At 46.0% G+C, this 12,311-nt stretch overlaps 1 protein-coding gene across 19 annotated transcripts in view; it reads left to right on the top strand.

Annotated features, from left to right (window-relative positions):
* Foxp1 (forkhead box P1) overlaps positions 1 to 12,311 on the top strand; it is a 595,264-nt gene that overhangs the window by 77,737 nt on the left and 505,216 nt on the right. For all 19 annotated transcript variants that reach the window (XM_087656767.1, XM_087656772.1, XM_087656758.1 and 16 more), the window contains 1 exon segment: positions 9,288 to 9,417. The gene's annotated coding sequence lies outside the window, so the exon portion shown is untranslated.

The following is a 12,311-nucleotide window of genomic DNA, read 5'->3' as shown; positions in this document are numbered from 1 at the left end:
CAGCGGGTCCTAGGGATTGAACTTGGGTCCTCATGCTTGCATTGCAAGTACTTTATCAACTGAACCACGCCCTCAGCTTTGTTTTGTGCTTTGACTTAACTTGGAACTGGTGAACCACTTAGGGTTGAGACTCTTTGTTCAATCCAAGGCCTTTTGTATCTATTCTTTTCCTTTCAAGTAACTAACTCCAATACCTTGTGGTAAGATATCGTTTGTTTCTGATTGGAATACTACAGCACAAAGAAGTCTCTGGAAGCTTGGAGGTGGTGGAACACCCCTTTCATCCTAGCACTCAGGAGACAGGGACAGGCTTATATCTCTGTGAATTCAAGGTCAGCCTCATAGACAGAGAGTGTTCTAGGACAGCCAGGGCTACACAGAAAAACCCTGTCTGGAAAACCCAAGAAAAAAAGAAAAGAACTCTCTAGAAGAGAGATTGGGCCTGAGCACCTTGGGACTTGACAGTGGCCTCCTCAGAACTGTTGATTTTCTCAAGGATATTTAGTTTTTTAATGCCTTCTCTTGATTCATATTTCTCACTTTCCAGCGGTGGAAGGAATTGTATGCTCTATGTTCAGAGCCAAGTCAAGGTGGCAAACAAATCTTACTGCAGTTACTGGCCTTCTTGCTAATGCGAAAGCTGGAATAATCACTCAAAAGAATGATCAGTTTTAAAAGCATCTCTTATCACCCTTGTGTGAGTTACATAACTTCTTCACAGAAAACAGGACTGTCAAGAGTTAACATGGCTACTCCTGGTGCTGTGGGGCTACCTCTGGTGCTGTGGCACACTTCCCCTTCCAGGTTCCTGCTCCTTCCCACCTTCTTCTGCAGGTCGGCATCAGTAGTATCTTTTTATCATCACAATTAGACGGAAGTAATGTAATTTGTTTACCACCTTGAGTTGTTTACCACAGACCGGAAAATATGTTTGGAATTTTAAAGTGTGAAAAACTAGCTATCTAAAAAGCTCTCCCTTCAAATAAACATGTTTAGAAAACAGGACACAAAACAAAATGCTTTATTGTGATAAGCCTGGCCAATCAAATATGTTTACCACAGAAACCTTATAAAGGACCCAGATGCCTCTCTGTTCACTTGCCTGTCATTTCAAGCTCCCTTGGGCTTTAGGGACAGGGACACCACCTTCCCTGCTAGCAGGCTGCAAACCTTAGGCAATCCTGCTGGCCTAGCTAAACCCAGCTTGTCATGGGAAGGGGGAGGGTCGCTCTTTGTGGTGTTGAATTGGATCATGAGTGGAGGGGAGTTGTGAAATTGAACCTGAGATCCTTGTGTTTTCTCAGTGGCCACTTTCTCTAGTTTGGCTACCAGGCAGGCTTGTGGGGGCTCTTCCTGGCTCCTGCAGGAACCCCAGATGAGCATCACATGGGAGGCCCTCTGTGCCCTGCACTATTGTGTAAGTAGTGTATAAACTATGAATCACAATCTCCCGTCTCACACTCATCTCATGAGGGAACGCTAAAGCTCACATGAGAATCGGGAGAACAAAGGCTTCCTCAGTCATGCACACATGACTTTCAGGGGGGTCCTGGGTACCAGAAAAGAGTCTGCACCAGTGCTACCTGAGATATTAGTGGTGGGTGTCAACTTCAGGGAATTAACGGAGAGGAGAGACCCAGCTAGAAGTAGCTCAGAAGGAAGCTGCTAAACTGAGGAAGGTTTCAGAACTTGGGGATTTTAGGGGTAGAGCAAGCATGTAGGACAGTCAGTCAGTTTGGCCATGCGTCAGATGTGGAGGGAGTGGATGAGATTTTCATGAACGGAATGAACAGATCTTTCAAAGCCGTGATAAACACTCAAGAAATATAATAAAGCACAGATTTATTTTAGCTCATGGATTCAGTCCATGGTCAGCTGTTTCCATCACGTGGACATCAGACCAGGGTGAAGAGCATAACTAGGAGATTATGGCCAAAGCAACCCTTACCTCCTGACAGACAACAGGAAGAGGGCATGAGCCATATCCTGCCTCCGGTGACATACTTTCCTTGACTTGGGACCTACATTTAATAACTCCCAGCAATGCCATCTTAATGTATATCCATCAGAGGATTAACTCTTAAGACAGTACTCTCAGAATCCAATTACTTCTTCCAAACCCATCAGCACATATAAGTTTATTCCAGTTTTCAGACACAAGGAGCTTCCAGGTTACCCACTGAGCTACCCACTGAGTAGCGCAGGTAGGATGATGTGCGTGCAGTCAACTGTGCAGCCGACGCTCCTGGATGCTGCACTGTCTACTGCTTTGAAAATGTACTAGAGCTTCCAGCATGAGTAAGTCTGTAGTCACTCCAGCACACAGGTCTTGAGCGCTTCATTCCCTGTCAGACCTGTTTGAATCTTGACCTGGCTGTCAGAAGGCCCATCTTCTGGTGGCCACCTGAAAGACAGCACATAGACAGAAACTGGGAGCCCACTAAGAAGATCCCCCAGGAGATTAGCTAGTAGGATGCCCTTCACACTGAAAGGTAGATGCTGTGTGGCTGATCCGGGGGGTGGGGGGGGGGCAGCAGTTCTTGCATGGGCTCAAAAGAACAAGAGTTTTGGAGGATCCAGGCATCACAGTGTGGAAGGCCAGTGGACTCTTCGGTGGGACAGCCCGGGAGGCTAGGAAAAGGGAGAGCTTTAAATTAGCTTCAGTAGAGGCATCAAAGACTCCAGCTCTTTCTCCTTTATTTGTGTGATGGGGAGCACAAGGCTTCATAAAAGAGGAACATGTATGAGAAAAACAGCCAGGACTGCTTCCACTGGGATATTGGTTTGAGGTGGATTGCAGGTGTGAGCGTTGGGAGGTACAGAGGGGTCTGGGAGGGCGGGATGCTTCTCTGCCTCTCTGAAGAGGGGCTAGGTCGAACTTGGAGCTTCTAAGCAGGGCTCAGTTCAGGTAGGGACAGAGACCTTCAAATTTCAGAGGAACATTCCGCGTATTGTTTTGGGTGTGCACTTAAAAGAGAGACATAAACCAGAACAGTTCTGCTTGAGCCTAGGTGATGGAGGAAGGTAATTATGGAGACCTCATATTCTTCCCTCGGTCTAATTAGTCTAGTGGGTTCACTTACCAGTACATCCTCTGATGAGTTGAAAGACTTCTTTGTAGAGTTTACAGGAATAGTGATTAGTTCTTAGGAACTTAATTGCCACAAGTATTGGTGCCATGACCCATCTGAGTAGGTAAGGTGACTGTTCACTAGGGGACCAGAGCCTCGGGGACCTCTGCTTACTGCTTGTTCAGAGCACACCTGAGTTATTGTCGCGGCCCTAAAAAGAGCAGTATTATTTGTTCTTCTCCTCCCAGCCTTCTTAGTTGAGGCAGATTGGCACTTTATTTATGAACTGACAGCACGCCATTTGTGGCACTTTTCTTCCCCTTCAGCCGAGGTGCTTTTTGAACTGGGTTCACTGTTGTCAGAAAGTTATTCACAGGAGTGGTGATGGAGCCTGCTCCTCCCACCTCTGTTCCCTTTCTATTTTGGTGCCATTTGCAACAAAGGAAACCAAGTTAGTAAATTAGAGCAGGCTTGCAGCTCTCAAGCAGGCTTACTTCTCAGATTGTGTAAGGGTTTAGACTCCTGTAGCACCTGGGGACAGAAGGAGACGGGCTGAAGCTAAGGAGATGTTCTTGGTCAAGGGGCTCGAAGTCTATACGTTTCATAAAAATCTCTCACTGTCTGGTCAGATTTATAGCTAAACATTTGGCCTGTGTGTGTGTTTACATGTTTCTATTATATGTGCACACATTTTTAGATTTTTGCATTCATAAACCCAGGCTATATTTGATACTGAATGAAACTTGTGAGTCAAGGGTTGGAAGGAAGAAAATGGATGGCTCGTATTTCCTGTAAAGCAGAAGGGACAAGGGCAGGGTGGGTCAGCCTGTACAGGGGAGACAGTAATTGGTATGGACTGCCAGGCAGGAATTGTGCTCAGTCAGAGAGGGGCTCAGTCAACTTGCAGTGCCGAGCGGGGCAGAACTAGGGGAATGAATGTCCTGTCTTCTTCTAGCTACAGAGGCAATACCTGTCACTGGTTAAACCTAACTAGAAGCCAAAGGGAACCCTCTGGACACAGACCAGGTTGGGAAGTGTTGGACAGACAACCTGGAAAGCCAATAGAGAACCACTCCTGTATCTCCTTTGGGAAACATCTTTGCCTATTACTCTGCCATGGTCTCCCATCTGGGCCACTCAGAAGAGTTCCAAATGCAAAACATCCTCCTCATCTTCCACAGGGCTAAGCAGAGGGGCACCTCGCTTTACAGGAGAGACTCTCATCTGGAATATCACAACCACTCGAGAACTTTCTAGAAATTCCCAGTCCCTATGTTAGTTAGATCAACTCCCTGAATAAACAGCGAGGGCCTGTGCTTTAGAAAGCCCCACTTAGACCCTCTTGCTTGATCAAAATGGACAACCACCCCCGGAGGCTTATGGACAGACCCTCACTAGGTTGTAAGCTTGGAAATGCCTCATGCATGAATTCACTGCTTGCGATTCTGCTGGCCCCCGGTCCTCCCTTTCCGGATAGACTGTCTTCAGTAGAAATGGAATCCTGATTACATGCAGATCTTGGGGGAGGCGGGCAGCCACTCAGTGCAGCCGGTGCCTTTCATTTCCCCCTTCTCCTCTCAGCCAGAGTCATGTAGGGCGGTTCCCGGGCAACCCAGGCTTTGGGAGGTTGTTTTTGAAAAATACATGCAAACCCTGCCCGAGCTGTTGTTGTTTTCCCGGTGCCTGGCAGTGTTTGGTAAACAACTTGATTGCTGGGTCCTGGCCTCCGGGGAACCGCAGCTGCTCTTCCCAGCTCCCCGCAGACTTTTGTACCAAGCAGCGACTGCTTCAGGGGAAAATAAACAGGGAGAACAAAACAAGAAAACATCCCTGTTGTTTTGTTGCTGCCTCTACCTGTTTTTCCCAGAGCTGTTTTGCAACCAAGGGCTCTGGGCTTTGGTTCTTTTGCTTTAAAAAAACAAACGAAACTGAAAAACAAAACAAGGCAGGCTCCCACGGGCCTCTCTTCTGTGTGGCTAGACTGTGGTATTTGGAAGTAGCCACAGGACTTGCAAAGCCTTGGAAAGGACTTGCTGACCACTGCCAGGATGCATGCATTTTTAAATATGTAAATGGAAAAGGGAGAAAGCTTCATTCTTTCTAATGACCCCCAGGGTGGTAATCTGGCTTTTCAAATCTCTAGGAAAACAGATTGAATATGGCACAATTAATGTTTGAGCACTTCTAGGCTCTTTCTAAAATATTTTAATGGGCTTTTAATTTATTGCAGCTCTTGATTAGCAGGTTGGAGCCCCGTTACAGCTGACCTCCTGGGCTCAGGCCTCTGTGGGGCTCTAGGGGAGTGGATTGGAAAAATACCTCTGTGGGGCTTACAGCCAAAACTGACCAGGACTGAGCTGAGAGAAGTGCAGTAAGCTGTGGTTACCTGGGTTGTCTGGTGGAGAAGGTCCCTGTGGAGGGCAGGGATCAGCTTCTGAAGCTACTGCCTTGGTCTGAATGGGTTGCCCCTGGCTTCCATGATTGTCAAACTACAAAGTGAGGAAACAAGAAATGGGCCGGAGTGGGAAGCCCAGGACTGGCGTGTGCATGTGTGTGTACATACATAAGCATGAATACTTAATTTTTGAGACCTCCTCTTTGCTCTGTGAGTGCCTAAGTGTTTTGCTCTCAGGCCCCTCCACCACTGTAGCAAGCCTCCACATACTGAAATCAAAGAACTGTCCTTCGAACTAATTTTCTTTTAGCTTGCCATTAATCTCCCAGACTGCCCTTATAAAGAGGTGACAAGTCCCCTTTTGTCTGAAAGGCTGTCTTTTCACCTTCTGTTTTGAAAGATAGTTTTTCTGGGTATACAATTCTTGGTAGACAGCTTTTGCCTCTGGGCAGTGTTCTGGATAATTTATTTGGATATCTGTCTTTCTTCGGTGGCTGTATTTTTTTTTTTTTCATTTATGGGGCTTAGAGAAGTTAAGCGTTTTAGTTAGTTACAGAGCTTAGTGGAGACAGTTTCTGTGTCTGTTGTATGCTCAACAAATCATCCCGAAACCAAACAGAATTGTCCCACAAACCACAATGGAACTTGGTCCTTTATTTTTGGGCATTCCCGGTTACTCTTCTGCATTTTAGAGTGATGCTGAGTAGAGTCCCGGGCTGTGGCTTGACCCACAGGTGATCTGACTGGAAAGCTGCCTCAGCCACTTAGGGTCCTGTCTTCACCCTATGTGCTTTTCTGGTCCCTTACTCACTGCCTAGCCCCAGGCCCTTTAATAGGGACTTGGACTTCTATCCCAGTTTCTAATTCCTTCTAAAACTCACCTGAAAGAGTTCCTCCAGAAAGGAATCAACTGACCAGAAACTTCCAGTGGTTAACCCTTCCCCATCTGCTGCTTTCTGGTACTACTGTGCCTCTGAGCTTCTGAATTGTTCTAGAATCAAAGGCAAAGGGGTAACTAAACCTTCCTTGGCTACTGCTGCTGCTTCCCCTCTTCTTTCTCCTCCTTCCCTCCCTCCTCCCCCTCCTCTTTTTCCTTCTCCTCTTCCTCCTCTTCCTTATTCTACATTTTCTTCTTCAACAATTCTGGAATTCCTCTGGGAGGAGAGGCGCTTTTGTTTGTGGCAGCGGATGCTCTGGAAACTGTGCTGTGCATTGATATGTGCCGGCTAATTGTGGCTGTCCCCCCTTCTATACTAAAAAGGTTTACTTGAAGGCAAAGTGTCTTCTATGAGGCCTCCCAGAGAAGACTCATCTGAAGCAGCCTGCTTCAGAAGCCTGTGTCAGGCTTTAGGATCTGAAACTTTGTATCTGTGTGGTGACTTGGGAAAGTATACATTTCTCAGAATAAACTTTACAGAGCCCAATCACTGGGATTCTCTGGGCTTTGATATCTATATTAGACACTTTATAATACAAGTCTTATTCTATTCTATTTTATGTGTATGGGTGTTTTACCTGAATGTGTATTTGTACAACTTGCATGTTTGGGGCCTATCCAGGCCAGAAGAAGGGTCATATTCCCTAGAGCTGTGGTTACATATAACCCTGAGGGCTGGAGAGATGGCTCAGTGGTTAAGAGCACTGACTGCTCTTCCAGAGGTCCTGAGTTCAAATCCCAGCAGCCACATGGTGGCTCACAACCATCTGTAATGGGATCTGATGCCCTCTTCTGGTGTGTCTGAAGACAGCGACAGTGAACTCACATACATGAAATAAATAAATAAATCTTTTTAAAAAAATTGTGAGCCACCACTCGTGTGCTGGGAATCAAATAGTGTCCCTGAAAGCATGGTCAGCTCTCTTAACCTCTGAGCTGTCTCTCTGGCCTGTAGCACAGATTTTACGAGATGGAAGAATGACTGTCACATTCTTCAGATGGTATCTTCTACCTGGGTGACCATCAATGGCAGCTATATTTTAGGAGATGCTCATTGACAAATTTTAATTTCGAGTCATTTGTTAACATGGGAGTTTCGAAGTGATGCACAAAGCCTTCATCTCATGGGGCTGATGAACACGGGGGAGTAGACGAGGCGGAGGTTCTGGAACAACGCCAGCAGTTCTTGAAGAAAATTGGGCATTATGGCTATAATACGTGGGAGGTGGGCAGGACATTCTCTTGAAGTGGCTTATGCCCATAATACTCAGAGATGAGAAAGACCGACCAACCCTCTCCCTCCCCCTACCCACCTCCACCCCCGTAAGGAGTAGACCAATAGAGTCTCAGGGGACTGGAATGACAAGGTCACCAGACCTGCGGCTCACTTTGAGCAGGAGGAAGCCCTGCCTTGGTTGTAGTGAGGAGTTGAATTGGTAGTTTGGGGTGATGTCAGGGAGTTTGAGACAGCAGGTTATGCAGGACTCTAAACTGTTTTTGGATTTCACTCAGAGAATGAGGAACCAGGCTAGCATATGACTTTTTGCTTTGTGAGGTAGAGTCCACAGTTTTGGGAACCTCTCTAAGTCTGGGAGATAATTTGAAGGACTCAAGGATATTCGTGCCAACTGGAATACAGGACTTGTTTTAGTATGGTTTACTGTTGTAGTTACTGTATTTTCTGCAGTCTCGGGTCCCACTGTCTGCATTTTGAACAGCTTTCGATGCTTCTTCCAAAGGCCAAGAAGACTCATTCTGGAATATGCTGAGACAGTTTCTCTGGAGTTGTGCTGTGGTCTGGGGAGGAAGGGAAGCTGCCTGTGGACGCCCAGGCTATGCTGTTTGCTACTGATTGCCGGTTTAACAGCACCAGGTCCTCATGCCAGAGTGAAAGTCTTTCTAAATGCTTGCGACACTCTGCCCACAGCCCGTCTTTGGTGTTGATGACAGTTGGACATAAGAGTGATTCATGTCATAAACCTCTTAATCATGATGTTTAAAGGAGAAGCAAATAGTTGAAGTTCCTTAAAAATAATTGTGCTTTATGATAAAGAGACAAAGAACAGTAGAAGGAGGTAGGTGAGTTCTAGCTAATACCTGTATTTGCAGTTGACAGGACTAGGATCTCAAGATGTTAAAAGGCTCTCTAGGGCCATCCAGTTGAACAGTGACAGTTCTGAGAGCAGACTTGAGGCTCCTCAATTCAGTACAGTGTTTCTTCTCTCTCAGTGGAAATACCTACATGCGTGTGCTCCTTGCAGAACTCAAGGCCATCTGAAGATGAAAATAGAATTATTTTACATAAAGGGTCATAACTTTTTTCTCTCACTAGTTTCCTTTTTTTTATGATTATCATCATCTCGAATGATTTTATTTCATTAGTTTTTAACATTTTTTGCATGATTTTTCCCCCATCTTTTAGCAAAGAGCAAGTATCTAATGAGAAAAGGTGCTCTTATATGTGTAAGACTCAAGTTACCATGACCTCACGTTACCTGGATCCTTTCTGACAGGTCATTGGTGTCTTTGAAACTCTGAGCTATGTTTTAAAAATGATAGAAAGCTGGGTGGTGGTGATGGGAGGGGAACTCTAATCCCAGCACTGAGTTTGAGGCCAACGTGGTCTACAGAGGGAATTCCAGGACAGCCAAGGTTACATAGAGAAATCCTGTCTTTAAAAACAAATTAATAATGGCCCATATCTTTGAAAACCAGTTTCCAGTCTGTTTGTGTGCCTTGTACTTGCCATAGCCACACTGTGAGAATGGCGTTTCCTCCGTCTCTAGAGTAGTGTCTGTGTTGTTGTTTGCAAGTTTAAGGAAGTGGTGGTTTTAGAAGCTACATCTTAGTTATGTGTTAAAAAGAAAATATTTTTGTGTTGCAGCGTCCCAGGAGCTTCTGCTGACGATCCCGGTTTCCGAGGGAACCCTTTCGGCAATGTTGAGGGCTGCGCTCCTTTCTCTGCCGTGCGGTCAGCCATGAGCGGATGGGTGTGATGCCTGCTAGCATAAAGGGTGAGTGAAAGTGGGTGACTATTCTCTGAAAAGTCACAAGCCAAGAAAAGAAAGAAAGGAAGAAAGAAAAGCAAGCAAGCCACGGAAGACAGCAGCCCACCATGGAGGAGATTCCCATATTTTGAGAGCAGGGACACACTGTGGTGTTAAACCTTCATTGTTAAACCTTTTAGGATAATTCTTAGTGAACTCAGAGGGAGGACAAGGGGGAGCTTTTCTCACTCGTCTTCTTGGTTCAAATAAGACTGAAGTTTGGGCACTTGAAATTTTGGAACGAGTGCACCATTGTCCCGAGTAATTGCTTTTTGAGTCCTGTCATAACCTAGCAGTCGCCCTGCCGTACAGATCTGATTACTTCATCTTGCGCTCCAGTTTCCTCGTGGAGAGCATCCCAAGCTTAACCCTCACATCATGGGCTCCCAAGAAAGCCAAAGGGTTGTAAAATGTTTGTTTTCACAGCAGCTCTCTTAAAAATTTTTGGGGGACTTTTCCCACTGTCACCTGCCTCCTCAGGTCACTCGGTGTCATGCTAGAAGGAACGTGATATTTTCCTGTTATATATACTTTCCACATTTGATACGATCTACCATGTTTCTCAGAAATCAGTGGCTTCCCTTGTAATAGTGAATAGTGGTGGCTTGCCCTTACACCCTGTAACTTATTGAGGGAGAGGTTTGTGGAAAAATGTCTGACATCCTGGGCTCATTTTTGTCCTAGAATGGGGCCCATTTATGGTAACAATTTATTTTCAGGTGTTTACTGAGTGATGGGAGGCGCTGAGAGCCATTGGCATAAACCCATCTCATGATTAGAATTGTATTCAAAACACATTTGATGGGGAGAAGCATACTAGGGCAGAAAGAATACATATCCAGACATAACCGATAATCAGCTGGCAGGTATATCCTCTTTCGCCTTGGATTCCCTGTGTTCGGTACAAAGCACAGTGATGGGTCCGATGATGACTGTACTAAGGAGGCTCTGTGTTCGTCCGCTCAAACCCTCTTCATTTACAAACAGCTCACTCAGTCTGGGCAGGCTGCTGAGATCCCTGGGCTTCTTTAGGAGTGGACCTAGGAATTGGTCCTCAACTTATTACTCTTGCCTGGACATGTCTTCTGGTCATGAGTGTCTCTTGGAAACCCTGTTGTGCACCCAGGTGTTTGGGGCAGAGTGTTGAGGATTTTACAGCCTGGGAACATGGTGACAAACCTCTGGTTTCACACAACGTTAGGCGAGACCCACTGTTTAAACTGTCCTGTCCTTCAGAAGCCCGCTGGCTTTCCTGTTTCTTATCAGACTGGCCATGCTTTCCATTTCTTTCTACTAAAGCTAGAGAGGGAGAAGACACCATCCTGTTACCGTCTACACAGTGGTTTTTCTCTCACTGTCAAGAAGTGGGTAGATAATCAGTGATAAACAGAAGATGAGGATGCCCGTGGTATATTAAAAAAAATGCCCAGTGGAGTCAGGGGGTCTTAGAGATGAGTGTGGTCATTGTGGGGGTCCATAGCCAGGTCTGGGGTTCCCTCGCTTACAGAGGGCTTCCAGTGCAGGAGCCCTTTGACAGGCTTGGGTGCAAGGTCTTTATCTAGGGAGCAGATGGTGCACAGGGACAGGGACAGGCACATGCACAGGTGGAGTTGAGAATAAAGCTTGAATCCGTCTGGAACATAGAATTCATAGAAATGGCTGGAATTCTAAAGTTCTTGAGATGTCACCCCTGACCTCAGTACTGAGAGTCTGACTCAGTCTCACTGTCACGAAATTGTTGTATGAAATTGAACAAAACCACATGAATCGGCTCAGAATATTTGGCTTATTTTGCTCGTCAATTTCAGTTGTTAAGACTACTGGAAAAATCAGTCAGAAGGACTGTGATGGAAAATGCTTCTTTGAGGAAAAAAAAAGGAGGGGGAAAAAAAAACTGCTGTTAGGCCATATTGAATAGCAGTCTTAGTTTTTATAACTAAGGAACTGCTTTGTGTTTCTCAGACTGCAGTGAACTTCTCGTGGGTGTGTTTTTAGTAGGAGGTAGGAGTCCCGTGAGCTGGAGCATTTGTTCTGATACATCTGTTCTCCCCTGAGTTTGCTTTGAGGCCCAGCAGAGGATGAAGCCTGTGTGATGCAGTGACTTGTCCTGCCCAGGTGCCGCATGCCTGAGGGCCGGTTAAGCCCTTCCATAGTCAGCTCATTCACCGTCTTGTGCCTCTTAAACCTCACCGTTTGTTGAGTAACCAAAAGGTAGCTGATCATTTGGAGTCTTTGGTTTCATCATCAACTCTTGTTCTGAGTGAAGCATTTCCTGGAATGTGTCCTTATGGTGAGCCACAGGGGTGGGCGGTTAAAATGGCACATTACCTGCCAGAGTGCAGGGGAATGAAACCGTGAGATAAAAGGTTTTCACAGCTAGATCATCACAGCAGAATTTTTAGGGTCAGAAGACGGGTAGTACTGGGTCTGTGTTGTCAGTGAACGGTGAATCTGTCTTGTCCGTGTAACAAAGTAAGGAAAGAGAAAGGAGAGGCTCTGCCTGTGGGCTGCGACTCTTTACGGCCACCACTCACCTGGCAGACCTCTGAGTCGCTTCCCATTTGCCTGGTGTGAGCATGAAGCATTCGTTAATGTCGTTCCCTGTCTGAGGCATGGAGTGAAGAGCAGCTAAGTCTGTTGCATATTTAATAGGCAGCTAGCCATGGTTATTAATAAATGTGATAATAACAGTCTGGATTTGCATAGTGTTCCTGAGAAGATTGACGAGGGATGGCAGAGGTTCTGCCTTGCTTGTCAGGCTGTGCTCTGGCCTTGTATTGTCCCTACCACTAAACTCTGCATATCTGGTGACACTGTGAACATCACATGATGTGTGTGGTTTTGTTCACATTGTTCATGAG

The sequence above is a fragment of the Rattus norvegicus genome, chromosome 4, assembly GCF_021556685.1.
Source record: "Rattus norvegicus strain SHRSP/BbbUtx chromosome 4, alternate assembly SHRSP_T2T, whole genome shotgun sequence".
NCBI lineage: Eukaryota > Metazoa > Chordata > Mammalia > Rodentia > Muridae > Rattus > Rattus norvegicus.
This window is presented reverse-complemented; position numbering and strand designations above follow the sequence as displayed.